Source organism: Uranotaenia lowii, chromosome 1 (assembly GCF_029784155.1).
Source record: "Uranotaenia lowii strain MFRU-FL chromosome 1, ASM2978415v1, whole genome shotgun sequence".
NCBI lineage: Eukaryota > Metazoa > Arthropoda > Insecta > Diptera > Culicidae > Uranotaenia > Uranotaenia lowii.
Window position 1 is genome coordinate 93,268,246 of NC_073691.1, and position 19,449 is coordinate 93,287,694.

At 38.4% G+C, this 19,449-nt stretch overlaps 1 protein-coding gene across 2 annotated transcripts in view; it reads right to left on the reverse strand.

The window, feature by feature from the left end:
- Nucleotides 1–19,449, reverse strand: part of LOC129738456 (zinc transporter ZIP1) — a 50,110-nt gene that overhangs the window by 17,959 nt on the left and 12,702 nt on the right. The gene's annotated exons all lie outside the window — the stretch shown is intronic.

Below are 19,449 nucleotides of genomic sequence, written 5' to 3' on the forward strand. Positions count from 1 at the left end.
TGTCAACATCGGTAAATTTGTTAAAACAAACTCCACGAAGTCCGCAGTTGCAAAACCAAAATGGCTGAATCGGAAATTCGACATATCGTTTTCACCTCGTATATATACACACACCTTGGTTGATATGATGACTTTTTTGACTGTTACATCAAGGCAATCCTTGTTGTTAGAAATATTAACAAAGGCAAAGGAACTTGCCCTTAGCAACATGTGGTTTGGTTATAAACCGTGAACAAGTAGGCGTTAAACCATTTATGACACACGTGTTTATCATTTTCCTGAATTTGTTTTCAGTAGTCATGTTTTCTTAGTAAAAACAACGTTAATAAAAATGACATCCATAAACAGATCAAAACTGTGAGTAGACTGTTTCTATAAATATTTAAATTTGAGAACGTTGAGTGTTCTGAGTATAAGGTAGATACGAGGCTGCGAATTCATTGTTGATGTTGACTCCCAGATTAAAAGCGATTTAATTCATTTGACGAAGATTAATTGAGGATAAAGAAAAAATTCGCATTATCTAAACATGACCATAAAGTCAAACTGTTACAAGATTAAGACGAAAAATAATCCAAAAGTGGTTCCTTGAATTAGGCGACTTTGTGTTTCGATGAATGAATGCGTATTTAGGGCTCTTATTCAAAACTAAATAAAACATCATCAACCATAAACCGGTTTCTGGGGAATTCAATTCTGATTCATCGAAGATAGATCGAACTTTTTGCGATCGAAGACAAACGTGCTCGTTAAGCCGTTGCGTTGGTTTTCCAAGTGTGAATTAAGGGTTAAGTAATTTGGCATTTTGCTTCGATGTCCGAATTTTGCTAATTCAATTTGTTAGCAAACTTGAGGAAAAAGTACAAACCGTTAATGGTTGCCATTAAAAACTCATTAGCGAATGATGTCAGTCAGTGAGTGCAGTGCTCTTACACGTGCCGGAATCTGACATTTCGGATATGTCAATAGTGAATTTGGTACAAATCCGTGTTTGTCAGCTGTGGAGAACAAAAATCCCCCGCTTAGGAGAAGATGATACATCGATTATGGACGGTGTGTGCTGTGGGATGTACCAAGTTCTCCCAAAAATGACAGTGGTTTTCTCATATAACCTGCTTTGTTTCTTGTTCGAGGGAAGTCGAACCTCGCAAGTCGGTGGCGTTTTTTGCCTTTCTTTGTATTCATTACGTGACATCAATCACTAATATCACCGAAGCGTGCCTTTTTGCATACGTAATGAAAACCCCCAAATCTGTGGCGTGATTGTAGTGTTCGACTGTCGATTTATGAATTCTCATATACCTACTGAAGAAAAAAATTAAACCCACAAACATAATCGGGCAGCACGTTCTATTAACACGAGTCACTTATTGGCAGTCCAAGAGTCTTCGTCGTCTTACTCTGAAAATAGCTTGCATGTGCGAAAACTTAAGACAGACGATGACGTTAATAATATTATTTCTGTCATCCGCTCAACAAATAAACACCACTCGATTCGATTGTGACAATCGGATTATTGTTCGTTTTGGGATCAACACTTTTCACTTCGGGCGCATTTTTTTTCCTTCAACTATTTACCCAATAGATTTATGCCAATTGACTCGTAAGAGCAAATCAAACGCCAACAAATGGGGGCTCGCGGAATGCGAATTTCGAGCTCTACATTTTTGTGTTTATTTCGCCAACCCCTAAAACGTCACAAAAGTTGTCTGAATTTGCACCAATTTTAGCCCGCTCGTCAATAGATTTGGGTGATAGAATTTTATTTTATTTTCTCTCACCGGTGTGGAGCGTAGAGAAGCTGGCTGCGCTCGAATGGCTTGGATTGATAATTTTAGCACATTTTTTTGCAAAAATATTTACAAATGAAATCAGCAGAGAGGTGGTTCTGCAAAATAAAATAAGGCGAATCCACTTGACCTTAAAAATGCAAACTTTAGTCAAACGGTTTAGAACTGCGTCAAATTGGATCCAAATCTCATTAGTTTTGGATCAATCCTTATAACGGTTCTGTAAAATTTTGAGATCAAACTATATAATGGATATAATGGAATACGGACGCGGTTGTTTGGGTCGGAATTTGGGTCTGAACCGGCTGTTTGGACCACGGATGCTTTTAAAAAAGTCAATTTTAATGCTTTATTTCATATCTAGGCAATCCTTGATATTAAAAATTGTATCCAGGCAACCCATGAAAATTGCAAAAAAACAACGTGAGGTAAAAATTTAGTTATTGTACTGCTAGTCTTCAAACAGTTAGGTAATGTATATCTTATTAAGTAAGACCTAACATTATTTGGTGACGAGAATTGGCGATTTGCAGCAGAACTATTTGACATGCAGATTTCAGTTACGGAACTAACAAAAGCTGATTTTTAACACAGCGAGTTGTTTTTAAAGCTGTCGTTTTTGCGGAAACTGGCAAATTTCGGACAGTAAAAATGGCAGAACCGGGTAAGAAAATCTTCGATTTACTAGTTCTGATGGTTTTTGCATGAGCAAATTTAGTTATTATGTAATTTTTTAAATAAAAACATTTGTGAATTTTTAAGATTCAAACCAAGACGAAGCTATTCCGATAAAAATCGACATGGTGGATGTGCTTTACTACGTTGGAGATTCTGCCCTGCCAATCCGAGAAGGGTCCTAAGTTTTTGAAGCCAATCACGTACTTTTAATCGGTTACCGTGAGAAAATGGATGAATTTGTAAAGCTGACAGGATATGTTACACAAACATCACATCCAAACGCAGTGCCTCATCATATTCAGCTTAAACTCACACACTCCATTTCTTCATGGATTTTAAGCTGTAGTTGCAAAGGCCGGAAAGTGCAAACATATCAACGCTTGTTTGCTGTTTTTGAATAGGTAAGGTTAAACTCAATCTAATGACTGGATTTCAACGTAAATTTATTTCTAGTAGGTTCCGGAAGGTGTCTTGCACTGATGCTGCTCAAGCGTGGGGTAGGACAAAAAAAAAACAGCGCCATGGTGTGCCAAACCTATCCAAGAGCAATGTTGCATGGAAAATTTTCAAGATTGCAAATCAGTCCAAAAATACTTGATTAAATGTTCTGTTTCCGGTTATTTTAAACTCAAAAAACATCATCAGTATTTTTGTCAAGTTCAAATGAATATGTGAGTACCCAAGTAAGCCTTGCTGAAAAAACGTTATCAGACCAGCAGCACTAACGCCTATTAGAAATTTTGCAGTTCTACGTGATTTGTAGTGAGAGTAGGTGTGCATTGAATGGTTTTTCGGGTAAACATTTTCTTCAAGATTTTTTGTGTCGTCAGCCCAGTCTACACATTCACGTCATTATCCGATATCAAAAAGTCTGATGACAGGACATTAGAAGTCTGAAAGGATTTTTTCAATTCATGTTGATGAATTTCTTCGTGATCCGTTAATTTGCTAGGTATATCTTCCCAATCTTCTTCAGCAATATCACTCGTTGCATCATCCCGTTCATTGCTTGAACATGGACACAAACTTCCATCGAGCATAACAGAGCTGCCAAGTTTAGATGATAAATTATCATCGATATCATTATTCAGATTTTGCTCCTACGAAACTTTCGTTGATCCTTGGTCTTCTAGGCATACTCTGCACTTATTTTCGGTAGTAATTTTAGGAGGTGATTTTTCAACAAAATTTCGGCGATACGATTGTTTCGATTTGTCATAGGCAGCACAGGCCGAATAGGCGGCATTTGCCAAAGCAACAGATGGTACGGCCGAGTTCTTAAGATGTTTTCCACCTTGAAAAACGGTACAACTTTGGCACCAAACACTATTTCCGGAAAACTAAAATAATAATACAGATCGATCAATAGATGGGTTTTGAAAGTATTAACGGTTGTGTAGAACACATTTTCTTACCATTTTCTCCAACCCAATCTGGATAAATACTTCTCCAAACACTGAAATATTAAAATTTTCCGTTTTGTTTTGGAAAAATAGTACGCGGAATGACATTTCCTTCCATAATATCAACATTTTGATCGAAGTGCCCTCTGAACGTCGTTTGGAGCTGCTAATCGCCAATAGTCCTATTTGCCGCTGATAGTGTTGGTGATATTATGCTGGTTGTTTCACCAACACTTTTTAGTTTTGGGACAATCAACCTCAAAAACGACCATGTTTGTCGACCGTCTGTCCGTTTTTTGTACCGAGAGTTTTGGAGGTTAATTGTCCCGTCTCATCTGTACACGCTCAGCAAGTGTGCGTAAGAAATGTCAAAAACAACTCTATAGAGTATTTGCTGAGACAGATTTTTGTAGGGTAGCTTTTTGTTTTTGTTTTGAAAAATGTAAACACCAACTGGTCGCCATTTTGATCTTTGATGATAAGCACTGTTCAATGCTTTCTTTTAAAAACTACTTTAATTAAAATCATTAACATACCTTCATGTCTTAACTTGTTGTGAATTTACCATTAATTAAATGAAGAATGTATATTCTCCTTACCAAGGTGGGCTGCAAAACCACTACAATTGCATTGCCAATTTTATTTCGTTACTATCTGGTTATTGAACATGTGTAATGTAGTTGTTATGTTTATCCTATCACGATATGCCGAGAAAATATAAACATGAGAAATCAGCTGTTCGTTTGACAAGTGGGAAAATGCCTAACACTAACGAGTCCAAATAAGGGACAATCTAACCATGGTGAAGCCATTCCAGTAAAAGTCAAGCCGATATTCAATTGGCAATTCTGCGTTTGCTCGAAAAACTGACGAATCAAAAACTGCCCCGACGACATCAAAATCCGGAACAATACCAGGTATCTGTATCGTCGAATATTTTTTCAGCACTGATTCAGTATGGCCAGTGCCTTAACGTTCAACTTTCAATAAGGTTTCCAACCTGTGTTTTTTCTTACTTTTCTGGAGGAACAGTATCAAGTTAAGTCTAAAAAAAGCATAAACATCAAACCCGTTTGAGAAAAAAGTAAAATCCAAAAATACAACAAAACTTGTGTCGATGACTGTAGAAATTCCATCAATATAAAATGTCATAATTCAGAAAATTGAAATGACATCATATCTCCTGAGTGGATAAGTCTTCTATTCTTACTGAAATTATTCCAAGACGATTAACGATTTTCCATTATCGAGTTCTCTAAAATACAACCGACAAGAGGTGTTGCAACCAAAGCTTTTGCCGCAGGCGGATGCAAACTTTATTACTTTACACTGTTGACAACATCTAAACCGATAAACGGTTGCAAACGGAGGTACACATCTCTAAACTTATATGCACGCCAGAAAATCCGTGTACAACTATTGAAGGGAAATATACAACAAAAGTAAACAAAGCGATAGAATATTAGTCTGTGGTCTGTCGGCTATAGATCTTGAAAGCTGAAATCAGGAGAATGGTCCCTTTATCGGCCGCAAATTACCTACTTTCAGTGCCCTTCACTGCATTGTTGATGAAAATTGACACAGGAACTCAATCAAAATCCAGATTCTGGTTCATATTCAATTAAAAACATACCAAGCGCACGAAAAGCTCTTGGGGGCAGCCTACTGAGGACTTTTTTCAACCGGCTTACTACCTCAACAATTGTTTGAAAAAAAACCAGCCTTCTCTCAATTTCAAACCCCACGTTTTTTTTTTTGCAAAACCTGAACAAACAATGCAAAACAGCATAAATGTACAAAACGATTAACACTAGCACTTTGTGTATATTTGACCAGCTACCATTTACAGACCAGTGCACATAAATGGCGGCAATGTTTGCTATGTTTATGTTTATGTTCTAACATAAAACCGATCCGTGATACGTGTTTTGGAAAAGTGAACTATTTCTAGAAGAATTATAACAACCTATTTAGCTTTTTTAAGTGTTGATAAAAATGTACACTGCAAATCACTAGTATTCAATAAACGATAGGCTAATGGGAGAACACCGTCATAGTCGAAGAAACGCTAGCAAAACGTGATTGTACCTTTAAAAGTCAGTACAAATTATAAAAGTAAAAAATATATACATATATAAAATTTTTAATGCAATTATAGGGTTAAGCAATTTAAAGTTGAGTACACTTAACATAAAATTGTGAACATAATGTGACAATTGTATATAACTGTTCATTCAACAAAAAGTTAAATTTGATGATTGTTCGCAATCCGCATCTATCCACTTAGGATTTCATATTTTTTTAAAAATTGTTCAACATTTGAAAACAGCTTAATATAATCAATTTGTGCCACCATTTCCAGCCAACGTGCCAACGTACATTGTTGCCAATGAAATCGAAATCACCGCAACCAGTTTTTAGCATCATCAATCGGTGGCGGAGCAGAGAACGGAAAAAAAATCAACACTGATGCCGGTTGACATTGAAGCACACACCCGGCATTTATTAAATAAAGCAAAAGCAAAATAGTTCTAGATAGAACGCTAACAAACGTCGTCGTCAAACCATGAGTCATGATCACGACGATCGGCAACCGTCAACGTGTTGCAGATTCCTTTCTAAAAGCTGCAACACCACGACAGCCAACCGTAAAAAGTATCAACCGGCTGCAGATAAAAAAAACACAACATACCTGTGTATCATGAGAACGGTTTAATGTTTATGTTGCTCTACTGGGTGTATCCTTGAAACACACCTGGCAAAAAAAACAAGACACCGACCAGCGTTTTTTTTTTACGTTTTGAGCGATTCATTCATGCTTACGCCTTAATTCTGGAAACCCAAGTAGGCCACCTTGGTTTGAAAAAAAAAACGAAACGGCACATGTGCAAGGAGCGGTTCCCACGAATAATCAAGGCATGCTGCTGTAAGCGAAAAGTTTTCTCGAAACGCCACTTTTCATGTGATTTCAGCAGAGTGTTTCGATCTTGGTTTAAGTGAAGGAGTCCATTGAATGAAAACTTGATCACAGGTTCAATTATTAAAAACTGTTGAACTTGAAAATTGTTGAAAATAGCTTAGTGAGATATCAATTTGTGATCACTGTAAATCATGAAAATACTAGAATTTAGACGTCCGTTCCATTCCACCCTTAAAACAGATGATCAATTTATGTGTAAAATTACATTTTCTCACGTTCTTAAACTTTATGAAGGCCTCTGATAAAGGGCATTGTAGCTAGCTTTAAACATTTTAAAGTAGTTGGTAACTGCAAAGCGTAACTTTAAGTCAAAACATTGTGACCAGAATACGATAGTAAAAACTGACCGCGATTTTTTTTTATCGGTATAGGATGTTAAAAGCTGCAGGTTTGAAACAGTTACTACTTCAAAAAGGTCGGTTTGACATATTTTTAAAACAAAGGAAAGTCATAAAGAGACATGCCGTAAAAAATGTCCAAGATGAACCCAAAGGCATGATCCCTCGAAGTGCTCTATTCATTGTGGTGACCATTGTTTTTTACAGAAATTTCAATGGAAAATTTAAGGGAAAAAAAACCTCTTATAAACCAAAATCAAAATCGATTCAGTCAACGCTGTATCACCGTTTAAAGTCGACAAGGTTTTAAGTTAAAGGGCGAACACGAAATTATTGCGACACATTCAACAGGGCATAACTTTTTTACCACTGGGTAAAAATCAACCAAATTTTGCACACTTTCTCATTGATGTGTATTGTTTACAACGAAAATGGAGGTGAACCAACGCGAGTCGAGAGAACAAATTCTTTCCAATTACCGGGAAGTTCCTGACCTGTCGCACCGGCAGTTGGGAAAAATGTTGAACTTTCAACTGTCTCCAGAATGTTGAAGCGGTTCCAGGAGCGGTTGACGTTGGACCAGGGCAAAGGAGCTGGAAGAAAACCGGGACCGGAGAACAAAAAGACGGAGGAAAAGGTGAAGCGAATGATTACAGCAAATCCCAACGTCTCAAGCCGTGATTTGGCTAAAAAGATCGACATGTCGCAGAGTTTCATCGTGGACTACATACATACAAGGTACAGAACTTTTCAAGAGTTTTTCAAACATTCCTAATTTGTTTTTGTTATGTACCGGGAAATGCGGATACACAAATTAAAAAGACGCGAGATTTACATACTAAAAACTAGACTTTTATTGACGTAGTAAAATTGGGACGTGCGACTCGCTTTGGACAACAATAATAAAAGCACACTTGTTTGTGTTTTCATCCCGCTGGTTGGCGTGTCGATCAGCTGACAATAGGCTGCCAGCAGTGAGCCCAGCGGTTTTGTTGTAGGGTGTTTCACGCCCTAACATCTCCTCCCTTAATACAGCTGGTGCAGGTTAATCCGAATCGGCGGTCTTCTGGTCCAAGAAGAACGACGAGGCACCTGGACAGCTGTTTGATCGGTGGCTGACTGGAACCCTACCATATCAGCAGAGCATGGTGGTGAGGAGAAGGAGATGTAAAGAGCAACGGGACATCGGTGGAAAATTTGGAGACTGTTCTGGATATCGACCAAGATTGTTCGGTGTCGCTGGAGGAATCATTGGTACCGATCTTCTCCCCTCTCGTGATTCCCGAATGGCTCGCTAATGTGTCCGCACATCGTTCGGCCAGACCGTTCGATTGCGGGTGGAAAGATGCTGTGGTGAAGTGCTGGTTTATGCTGCTTCAATGATGTGGACGGTTTGGTGATCTGGTCGCAAAAAGACGAAATTGGCACAGACCAGAGCCCAAATGCGTCGAGCAAATCGATCCCAAGCACGTTCAGCGATTTGTCGACAACATGGAATGTGCCGCGGCGCTGCTGGCCATTGACGTTGACGTCACACGCGAATTTGAAGAGCAGTTGGAGGGGGGCACCAGAAGCAGTGGATGCTTTTCCTAGTGCGGGGGTGGAGGAAGGCTTCCCAATTTTCTCCCACACACGCCTCGAGACAAAACTTATGTCTGATCCAGTGTCTATCTGGAGTTTCACTTCAGCACCTTTGATAGTCGCTTGTACAAATTTCCTTTTTTGTTGCACTGATTGCACTTTAACTGTCTGTGCCCGGAAAGTTTTGTTTTGGGTTTTGCGAAAGGGCTTCCCACTTTTCTTCTCGATTACACAATAACCTTCACGGTGTCCAATTTGGCCACAATCACTACACTTGTGGTCCTTGTAGGGGCACACACGAGTGTAGTGCATTGCGCCGCACTTCCAACAAGGGGTTGGGGGAATGTTTTTGTTTTCACTAGTATGTTTCACTTTTTTCGGAGAATTTGTAGAAAATTGCTGCCCACTCTGCCTCACGAACTGCACTGCCGGCCCGGTGGTTCCCTCGATCATGGCTGTATCCCGTTTGAGGCACATCAGCCGCTGGCAGTCTTCCGAAAGCTGCTCCAGGGTAACGTTGTCCCGGTCTTCGATTTTTGCTAGCAGTCTGGTACGTACATCAGCATCGCACTCCGACTTTAACCCGCAAACAAACAGTAAGCACTTGAATTGCTCCTCGGTCAATTTGCTTAGTTCGAAATCGACACTGTTTTTGTTTACCCTGCACGAAAACGTGATATAATCTTCGGAGGGTAATTTTGTTGTTTGCAGGCACCGATATCGTTTGCTGATCAATGATTCGGCTGCACCAAACAAGATTCCCAATTTTCGCACGGTTTCGTCGAATGGGTAATCTTTCGGCAGTTTGGGGAGAATAAAATTTACGTACCGTTCGTGTTCAGCAGCACCCAGCTTCCTCAGAAGCAAACGGACTTTTGCTTCGTTGTCGAGACGGGAAGCATCTTGCTCGAACAGATCGTTGTATCTCGCGTACCAAGCAGCAAAAGTGATGTTGTTGTCCGGATCGTACCTGAATTCCTTGATGTGATTTGACAGCGAATCAAGAATCACTTCAGGATTGGACGGTACCTGTACGCTGAGCGATGACATCGCACTGAAGAATATTTCCTGCTGCTGTCGCATAAATTCCTGCTGCTGGTTGAGCATTTGTGTGGCAAATGCTTGTTGCTGTTGGAGGAGCTGGGTGAGAAGTGCATCGGATGCTGAGAGGTGGTGTGATGATGATTGCACCGACTGCTGCTGCTGTTGCCCGGGGAACTGTAGGGAAAGTCCCGTCGGTGGCTGCTGACCGAACTGTGTGGGGCGAATAAAACTTTGCTGCATGCCAGCCGGGTGGAACTGCTGTCCACTTGGGAGACCGTGGAGGGACCCATTTGATCCAACCGTTGGATCGGGAGTGTGGTTAGAATCACTCGTACTCATTTCACACCGACGTCGTTTCCGCGTGGGGGAAGTAATTTCGCGATAATTTTACGAATTTCGCGTAAATTACACGACCGACTCGTCGCCACTGTTATGTACCGGGAAATGCGGATACACAAATTAAAAAGACGCGAGATTTACATACTAAAAACTAGACTTTTATTGACGTAGTAAAATTGGGACGTGCGACTCGCTTTGGACAACAATAATAAAAGCACACTTGTTTGTGTTTTCATCCCGCTGGTTGGCGTGTCGATCAGCTGACAATAGGCTGCCAGCAGTGAGCCCAGCGGTTTTGTTGTAGGGTGTTTCACGCCCTAACAGTTTTCATTATTGATCTACGAAATTTATGTTGATCCATGTCATATCTACTGTAAACAAAATCAGACCGGAACCAACTCGCAACAAAACATAAAGTTATGGATTTCCTTGTTCTTCTCTCAGCTTGCTTTGATTCTCTCTTCGCGCGAGGGAACTATTTTATCAAGGCCAACCGAGACAACGGATCATCAAATGATGTTGATTCATTATCGTATCATGCTGTTTCTTCTATACCTTTTGCACTCCAAACTCCAACACTCACACAATGGACAGTTTTATCCGCGTCGCCAAGAGGCTGCAAACATTTAAAACACCCGAGCCGTTCAAACTACCGTCTGTTGGTGTAACTGTGTGAGTGTATGTTTACAGATCGCTCCCAGCCAGCCCAGCTTCAAAATCAAAACAAAACACAGATCGATCGTTTCCGCATGGTGCGCCGATTGCTGCCAGACTTGATGATCTGATTACTGGAATGGTGCAGCTGCGTTCTTTTTTCCTCAAAAGTCATAACAGAAGAAGGTAGGTGCAATTTTTTGAGGTACCATGCTCGGGTGATTAGGATAGGTTCCGAATCGCTCGACCAATACTGCGCCTAATTGAAAAGTCATCAAAACATACATACATACATAACATACATAGCTTATTAGGGTCTTTTGGGGCAGTATGCACGATTATGGTTGTTATGGCTCTACCATTTATGGAAGCAACCAATTAAGCGTCATGTTTAGGCAGGAAGGAGTCAAAACTTTTCTTTTCAACCAAACCAAGCCTCAAAGAGAAGTAATTTCACTTGCAAGTGGAATGAATTTGAGCGATGGCATTAGGCGGGAACCTCGCTTCCAGTCGATCGCTATCGTCGTCTGTGTCCAGCGGACGAACGTGGACGGTTTGTTTTGGTAAGAATTACCGGTTCTGGTCGATTTCCTCTTACGCCATATGTCATTAGTCATTAGTATCTAAGCGTACATACGTATGTGCTAAACACTTTCGGTCGTGACTGAAACCAACACACTTCAGCGAGCCTCCCCGCGACCCCCGAAGGAAGGAGGTTAGTATCACGACAAGTAGCTAGTAAATAGCTAATCTTGCTAGCTACCAACAGCGTAGACATAATCATTGTTGTTGCGCACTATTTGTGGGATTAAAATTCCCTCGAGTTTAGCTGCTCTGGACACAATCAAAGATAAGCACTGGTCACTACTGGGACGTCAGCCGTCCGTCGTTCGGGGAAGTTTATCATTTTGGGCATTTGTGAGTACCTACATATCAAAACGAAAACTGATGGTTGTAATTCAAGCAACTGGACATCAACTGACCAACTTATCAGTCGACTTGGCTTGTGTGACTGTTTTATAGAGAAGGTAATTCATTGGTTAATTTTTATCTACACAAAATCCACCCTGCTTGGAACGATTAAGCCGTTTTAGAGTTTTTGAACCTGGAATGAATTAGATGAAAGACTTGGTACTATTTTTGATCATAGTAGGTACGAATTGAATTAATAATTTCTTCAATCAGTTTGTTTTGCTTGGGTAGGCTATGACTTTTTTCCACCGCACACATTTGTTAATAGTTGAAGTAGTTGTTCATGCAACAGCATAGGAAAACAGGAATTGTCGCAAAAATGTTGCTTAACAAAACGAGTTTGGAGAGTTAAATCGGATGTTTTTCTTACGGCTTGCCGGATCAAATCGAATCTAAAAATAAAATAAAATAAAATTGCAGACTCGAGTTTAGCTTCTGCCTTCAGTGGAGTCGGACGTATTTTTACGAGCTCGCGCACCACAGTGAAAGGTTATTGTTTTATTTTAATGAGAGATACGTTAACAAGTGTATTGTTCCCGGGATGAGTCCTTCCCCCGGAGATCATCCGGCCAGGACCATTCCGGAATGGATGGACCCTCAAGGAGTGCATGGTAGATTGTACTACATGTTCCTGAAAGCGAGAAATGGATCTGAACTGCCGAAAAATCCATTCGTTATTGGAAGGTCGATCGAGCAGTTTGCGGGCCCAATCGAAAGTGGCTACTTTGTAAAGAACAAAAGTTGGTACGTTTTGAGAATCCGAAGCAAAGAACAAGCCCGAAAAATATTTACTCTTTCCAAGCTTCTGGATGGCACGCCAATCGAAATTGGCCGCCACCCCGAGCTAAATGGTCGTAAATTTGTGGTAAGATGCAACGAAGTCGAAGGTATGTCCGAAGAGGATCTTCTTAAAGAATTATCGGCCCAAAAAATTATAGCTGTGAGACGGATCAAGAAGAAAACATCAGCAGGACTCGTGGAAACACCGACACTAGTGCTAACTATTAATTCGACGGTTGTGCCGGAATTTATAAATTTCGATTTTATACGCTTAAGGACGCGGCATTATTATCCGCAGCCCTTAATATGCCGAAACTGCTTAAAATATGGACACCCAAAAAGCTAATGTCTCTTAGAAAAAGCGTGTATAGTTTGCTCTGGAATTCACAGCAGCGAAACTTGCACCGCAAAATCAAAATTTTGTTCGAACTGCAACGGAAACCACTCTCCGCTCGACAAAAACTGCCCTGTGAACGCATACGAAACTGCCGTATTGAAAATAAAAACCGAGCAAAATATCACCCTGGACGCAGCTCGCAGATTAATTGCAACACCGAGTACGACCAGCTACGCAGAAGTTGTAAAAAATCACAATGACATCTACAACCAGCAGAAGAAAAAACAGTAGCCGAAAATATACACCACACCGAACGAATCGAACCAACCGACAGACCAGCAACAGCAACAACAACCCCAAAAACGAATGCATCAACATCACTCGACAGAAAGCACCACACCAGTTCCAGCTCCAACAATACATTTGACCGTTTCACCGCCTCGCAAGAGATCAACCCCTCAAGCTTCGCCCATCGCCTCAGGTGACGAGGCTGAAGATGACCCACGACGAATAAACGCTACACTCATCAGTTCCGATAATCGGAAATCGACCAGTGTAATAGATCGTATCCCTTCCCCTACCCCTCCATCCACATCCAAAAACCCCTTCCAACCTCCTCTTAATTCTAAAACTAAATCAGACCCTCGGCACAGTAGTACTTTTATGAAGTGAATTGCCTTAATAAATATAGTTTAAGAATAAAAAAAAAAAAAAAAATTGCAGACTACCTGAATCAGTGACAGTCAACAAATCAATCAAATCTACGCAGTAGAGTTTTCAGCATCCAGGAATGGTGCGATGGCTTACCGGATGTTCCCGATAATTGGACCAGATTGCAAATTTGGCGACCGCGGTAGGTATTCAAAAATTTGCGAGAAAAAAACGCCCTCCTCCCCGCAGAAAAAAACACATGAAAAATAACACGAAAACGCTCGAACTTCATAGAAAATTTTAAATTTTTCATACTCTCGAATTTTCAAAATTTTTCACTCGGTGGGAATGTTCTCCAAACAAATTGGAGTCAAATTTTTCATTGGGGTGATCAATTTTCCATACGCGCTTCAGAACTGTACGAATTCTACTGGCAGTATAACTTTCTTATCTTTCTTTTAACATTTTAACTATTGTGTAATATTCACCCTTTAAATCCCATTTTCGCATAAAAATACACAAAAATTTAGTTTCATTACTACCAGGGTTGGCATTATTCATCGTCATTAGTCAAATGACTGTGACTGTTGAGTCTCTTGGTCCGTCAAACTCAATTGACTGTTCCTTAACGACCAGTCACTTCGTTTGCCAGTCATTCAACCCCCAGTCGTATGAAGCTAAAAAAATTTCATAGTCAAGCATTCACCAATCGCATTCAAACGAGTCGTGGACCGAACTGAAGACGAAAAAGAAACGCATTTATTATTATTGTTACTCCTGCCAGCAAGCCGAAGACGAACAAGAAAAGCATTTATTATTATTGTTGCTCCTGCCAGCAAGCTCGTTTTTAGTTTTTTATTGCTATTGTTGCTCTCTGCCAGCAAGTCGTTCAATTAGTTGTAGGGGAAAAGTTCATATAACGCCCCATGTGGCTAATACGCGCCACTCTTGTTTTGAAGAATCTGACACATTTTAAGCCTGCAAAATATTACCAATTTGTTTTAAATGCTGTGATTGGTCATGGCAAATATGAATTTTTCCTTAAAATGCCCCTGTGTCGTAATAATTTCACAATTTAGGTTTTTCTTCATTTCGATCTAAATTTTAAAACACTTTTAATAAGGTGTCCCCAAGCAGAGAAAAACGATTAAGACAATATTTTCTGACACATCGATAGAGGAGAATCTAAATTATGATTTTATGCTAGAAAATCATACTGAACTCGCTAAGGTATGCTTTTCATGGGTATGTTCTATCACGGCCCATGCGCTCTTTATAACGCGCCAATCGTAGTAGGCTGAAAATAGCATTAATTTTTCAAAAAGGCCAATTTTCATTGAAAATGAACAAAAAGTCTAAAACCATATTTTGAGCGTTAATTCAGCCCAAAAAATCTATTTTTCATTTTTTGTTAAATTTCTATTAGTCCATTTTGATTTTCTTTTCAGTAAAAGTGTCTGTAGGTATTGGTGTGTTTTCGGTCTTCGGCTGCTCTCGGGTGTGTTCGGCTGCTAGGCGCGTATTGAATACACAGCGGCGCATATTCGCAACACAGTTTTGTTCTGTGGCTTTGAATATGGTTTTGAAAAATCATGTTTTTGAAGAAACTATAGCAATTTGAGTTATGAAAAATCATAGGAATTTGTAGAAAACACTTTTCTTCAACGATTACACCCAGTTTTAACACAATTTGTACGGGGAATACACAGAAAATCAGCGATTCGCTTAGGTGGCGCATAATAGGGCATGTTCCCCTACCTGCCGTCAGCAGCCGATCGAAGTGTGAAGAGATTTGCCAGTCACTCTCAGGAGAAATTTTGACCATGTGTAGGAGCTTCGCCAGTCGATGATGGAGAAATGTTGATTGTTGTCGTGCTTTAGTCGTCATGCGAGTAGTGAGGCTCCATCAATTGAGAACAGTGCCAGTCGTTTGATGAAACAAAACTAGTCGGGTCAAGCGTGACGGGCGAAATTTACCAACACTGATTACTACACACCACTTTAGTTCTACGAACAACTTTAACGTTTATGAATCTTTTTTTTTTTCCAAAAATTGCATAACTTTATAGGCTAAATAACCTAATATCAATGCTTTTTCGGTTGCAATCATTTAACATATTTGTTGATTTTTTATCGTTTTTTTCTTAATCCCTCCTTAAGACCAAGGTTACCGAAATCACAGAAAATCTAAAATTTCACAGAATTTTGAGCCAGAACACAGATTTTTAATAATATTCACAGATATCACACAGTTTTTAAAATTAAGGATGCTTTTTCAAAATTCAATTTTTTTATGTCAAAATAAATTTTGGATGATTATCTTTGATTTGGAAAAATATGATAAAATTTGTAATGTTAATTGATTTTTCCTAAATAAAAGATAAAAAAGACGCAATTTGACCTGACTTTTAAATGAGATTAATAGAAGAATCATCACAGAAAACTGTCACAATATTTTTGGGTAAAATCAAAGAAAGTTAGAATTTGTTCGTCAAAACATTTTTTTTTCTTGTGATAACCTTTTAATATTTTTTTTCTAAATTTCTTGACAAACTTTTAATTGAAAGTTTTGATTTTAACAAAAAAGCAGCTTAAACCCCCATTCTTTTTCTAAATAAAAGACAATCAAACTAACTATACAATTTAAATTTATCAATCACACAGTATTGAAAATTTCCACAGCACAGAAACTCTAGCTCACATTTTCGATTTCTTCTACCCAAAACTGATATTTTCACCTAACAATACTTTCGTGTTTGTCTAACAATTCTACTTTGAGTTCCATAATTCAAATAAAGCTTAGTTCTTTTAGAAATGGGACACTTTCTTTTGCTAATAGCTCGTTTACTGGTAATCGGACATTCAAAATTTTGATAGCATTTTGTTGCCTGTAAAAAGTACTATCCGACCTATTTTTTTTTTTTCAAAATTTAAAATTCACGCGTTTCTGAGATATTTACGATGCAAGAGAAAAAGGAAAAAATAATTTTGCACAGTTTCATTCAAAATCCTTCATTATCAAATTGATAGCCGACAAAACCGTTGATTATTCAAAGAACTACTGTGTGTGAGTGGTGGAAAAGTACCGTCAAACGGGGCATCATGCAACAGCGGGGTTCGATGCAACATTTATATAACACTACATTAAATCAGATTTTTATTTAATGTATTGTAATAAAGTTATCTTTTAATGATCACAAAATGATGATGACATAATTTCTCACATCTTAAGCTAGTTTTCTTTAGTTTTTTATTTTTATGTGAAATTTGAAAAATCGAGCAATAAATGTACAAATTTTAACATTTTTTTATGCCGAAAAAAACTTTACCCTGTATGACGGATTGGCTTGATAATATTACCTACAAACTTTTAACTGGTTTCCTCATGTTATACCAACATTGTTGGTGTAAAAATATTTTTCGAACAATCACCCAATTTTTTTAAATAAATATTTTTAAAATTCCGTTAGGTGTCTGGGGTTAAATGCAACAAAATACAAATCAAAGAAATACCTCGTAAATCTCGTTTCCATGTGTTGGAATATGAATGTTTTGCATCACGCGTTTGTAAACATTGGAATTTCATTCATACAAACATTTATTTTTATGATTTCAGCTTTTAGAATTTTTCGTAGTATTATTTAACCCCTAAATGTATGCAGCATCTTCATTTTCAGAAAAAATGTGAAAATTAGTTATTACAGACCCAAAAACTACTGCAATTGGTGTTGTCATGCGTGATGATCTTTTAGGCATCGCTAATATATTAAAAAATAAAAATTTTCGTACGTGTTCATAAGATTTTTCATTAAAAACAAAGTTTGTTGCAAGTTACCCCATTTTCTAAGGAGGGTGAAAATCGCATGTTTTTTGAAAATTTAAAAAAACTGAAGAAACCTATAATTTTTCTAACTACGCCAATTTGATACCCCAGCATCCTTAAAACTTTTGATGCATAAGGGGTAGGATTAATTGTGAACATAAGTTTTATAGAAGCCATTGAAGTTGAAAATTGTTGCATGTTGCCCCAGTTGACGGTAGTCAAAAATGTCCACAAAGTTCAAAACCATTCAGACCATTAGAGTGAAGCATATGATTGGCAACTTCGGCAAAGGGTCATCAGGGAAGTCAAGTCTCATACCAGCATTTTTCATTTTCAATAAGCGAAAAACTAAGGGTAGATCGCTGAAATGTCCTAAACAAAAATTCTTCGATATGCTGAAGGTGTTGCCTCTTAATGAGTCATTCAAACCTAACCCCAAACAAAAATTTTTTGCTAGATCCACAGCTCGTAAGCTGTATATCTAATTCCGAGGCTATGGGACAGATGATTTCTGATGAACGACAAAACTTATGAAATACCCTATTTTAAACAAATTCCAGCGTTTGAATCCTATACCACGTCTGCTCGTGACAAGGTCCCGAGTATATTGAAGTATGTATTTGCTTATTATTTTGTATGAAATATAATGATTTGCCAAAATTCTGCTCCTGTGGAAAAAAACAACAATTTTCTAAACGAAAACTATGGTTTTCACGGACAACTATCACCCGCATCACTCTTTAAAAATGAACAGTTTGTAGTTAGATATTAATATTTATTTTATTGGCCTTTCTTTAGAAAAATTGTAAATTAACCCATAATAATAAATGTTAATTTTGTTGCCTTGAGTTATCAATTGGAGTGTTCATTTTCCGGCCATTTTAGCGGTCGGTTAATCTGACGATCCTTTTCCCGGGAATTCTCATGATCCTAGGAAAAATAAGAATGAAGATTTGAACTCTCTACTCTATGGTTTTATAGATTCTTCATCGTTTTCCACTTTTACACTAAATCAACTAACAAAAACACACTTGAGGAGGCCATGATGCGTTGTCAATGGACGCGTTTTTTTTTTCACTCCGTCGGGGAAAATTTTATTTTTAATGAACTTTAGTGGTTAAATTGATTCAAAACTAGAAAAAAATTGAAATTTCGTACTTCCAAATTTGTCAATCGTTAAAAGTGATCGTCGCGTCGGAAAGTAACAGACTTCCTCGGCGAAGCATCGTTTTCCTTAGGCGCTGTGTAGAGCGGGAATCCGTCAAGTTAAATCGACCAACGACTATCAGAGCCCAAAGATAATTCGGTGAGTTCGATCCATAACAAAAATGTCTCATGCAAATATCCAAATTTTCAGTACATTGGAGTATCTCAGATTTTTATGAATAGTTAGCTGAAAAAAGGTAGTACGTTCCTCTGGCTCACCTTTATTTTCCCAAACGTAGTCTCTTCAATCAATTGATTTTGAATGGTTTTCATTTTTTTTGTGTGTTTTAATAAAGTCTATTTTCTATTTCTGATGGCTTTTCATTTGTGTTTATCATTTTTTGCGCGTTCATTACTTTCACGTGCGCGTGTTTGAAAACTTTTCGGAGTGCTGCGATTGGAAAAAAAAATTACTGTAGTAGGGCAAACGCACTAAATGCATTTATAAGAAAGGTTTAAGTAGGGAAGCGAATAATCAAAGAAACTTGTGAGTCCGTTATTCGTAAGTACTAAAGTTTGTCAGATAAATTCTTTTTATTTGCCATGAAATCTTGGGAAAGGGTAAAGTTTCAAAGATTGCATGGAAATGCAATGCTCTTCCGCTCTGTTGGGTATAAAGCAAACGAAATTATAAACTTAAGTGATAAAATTATGATAATTTAAAGCTTAACTTAACCATCTAGTGTCCAACCCCGCCTTTAAAGGATAGATACCCGAAATCAAGAATTCAATTGAACACGTTACGATAACTGAGAACAGAATTTTGTCTAGATTCTACTTAATAGTCCATTAGCTTCTTTGAGGTTAAACTGCAGAATTTCAGGAGATAGTTTTTTTTAGTTGATGATACCATGAGGAGACAATAATAGCGGT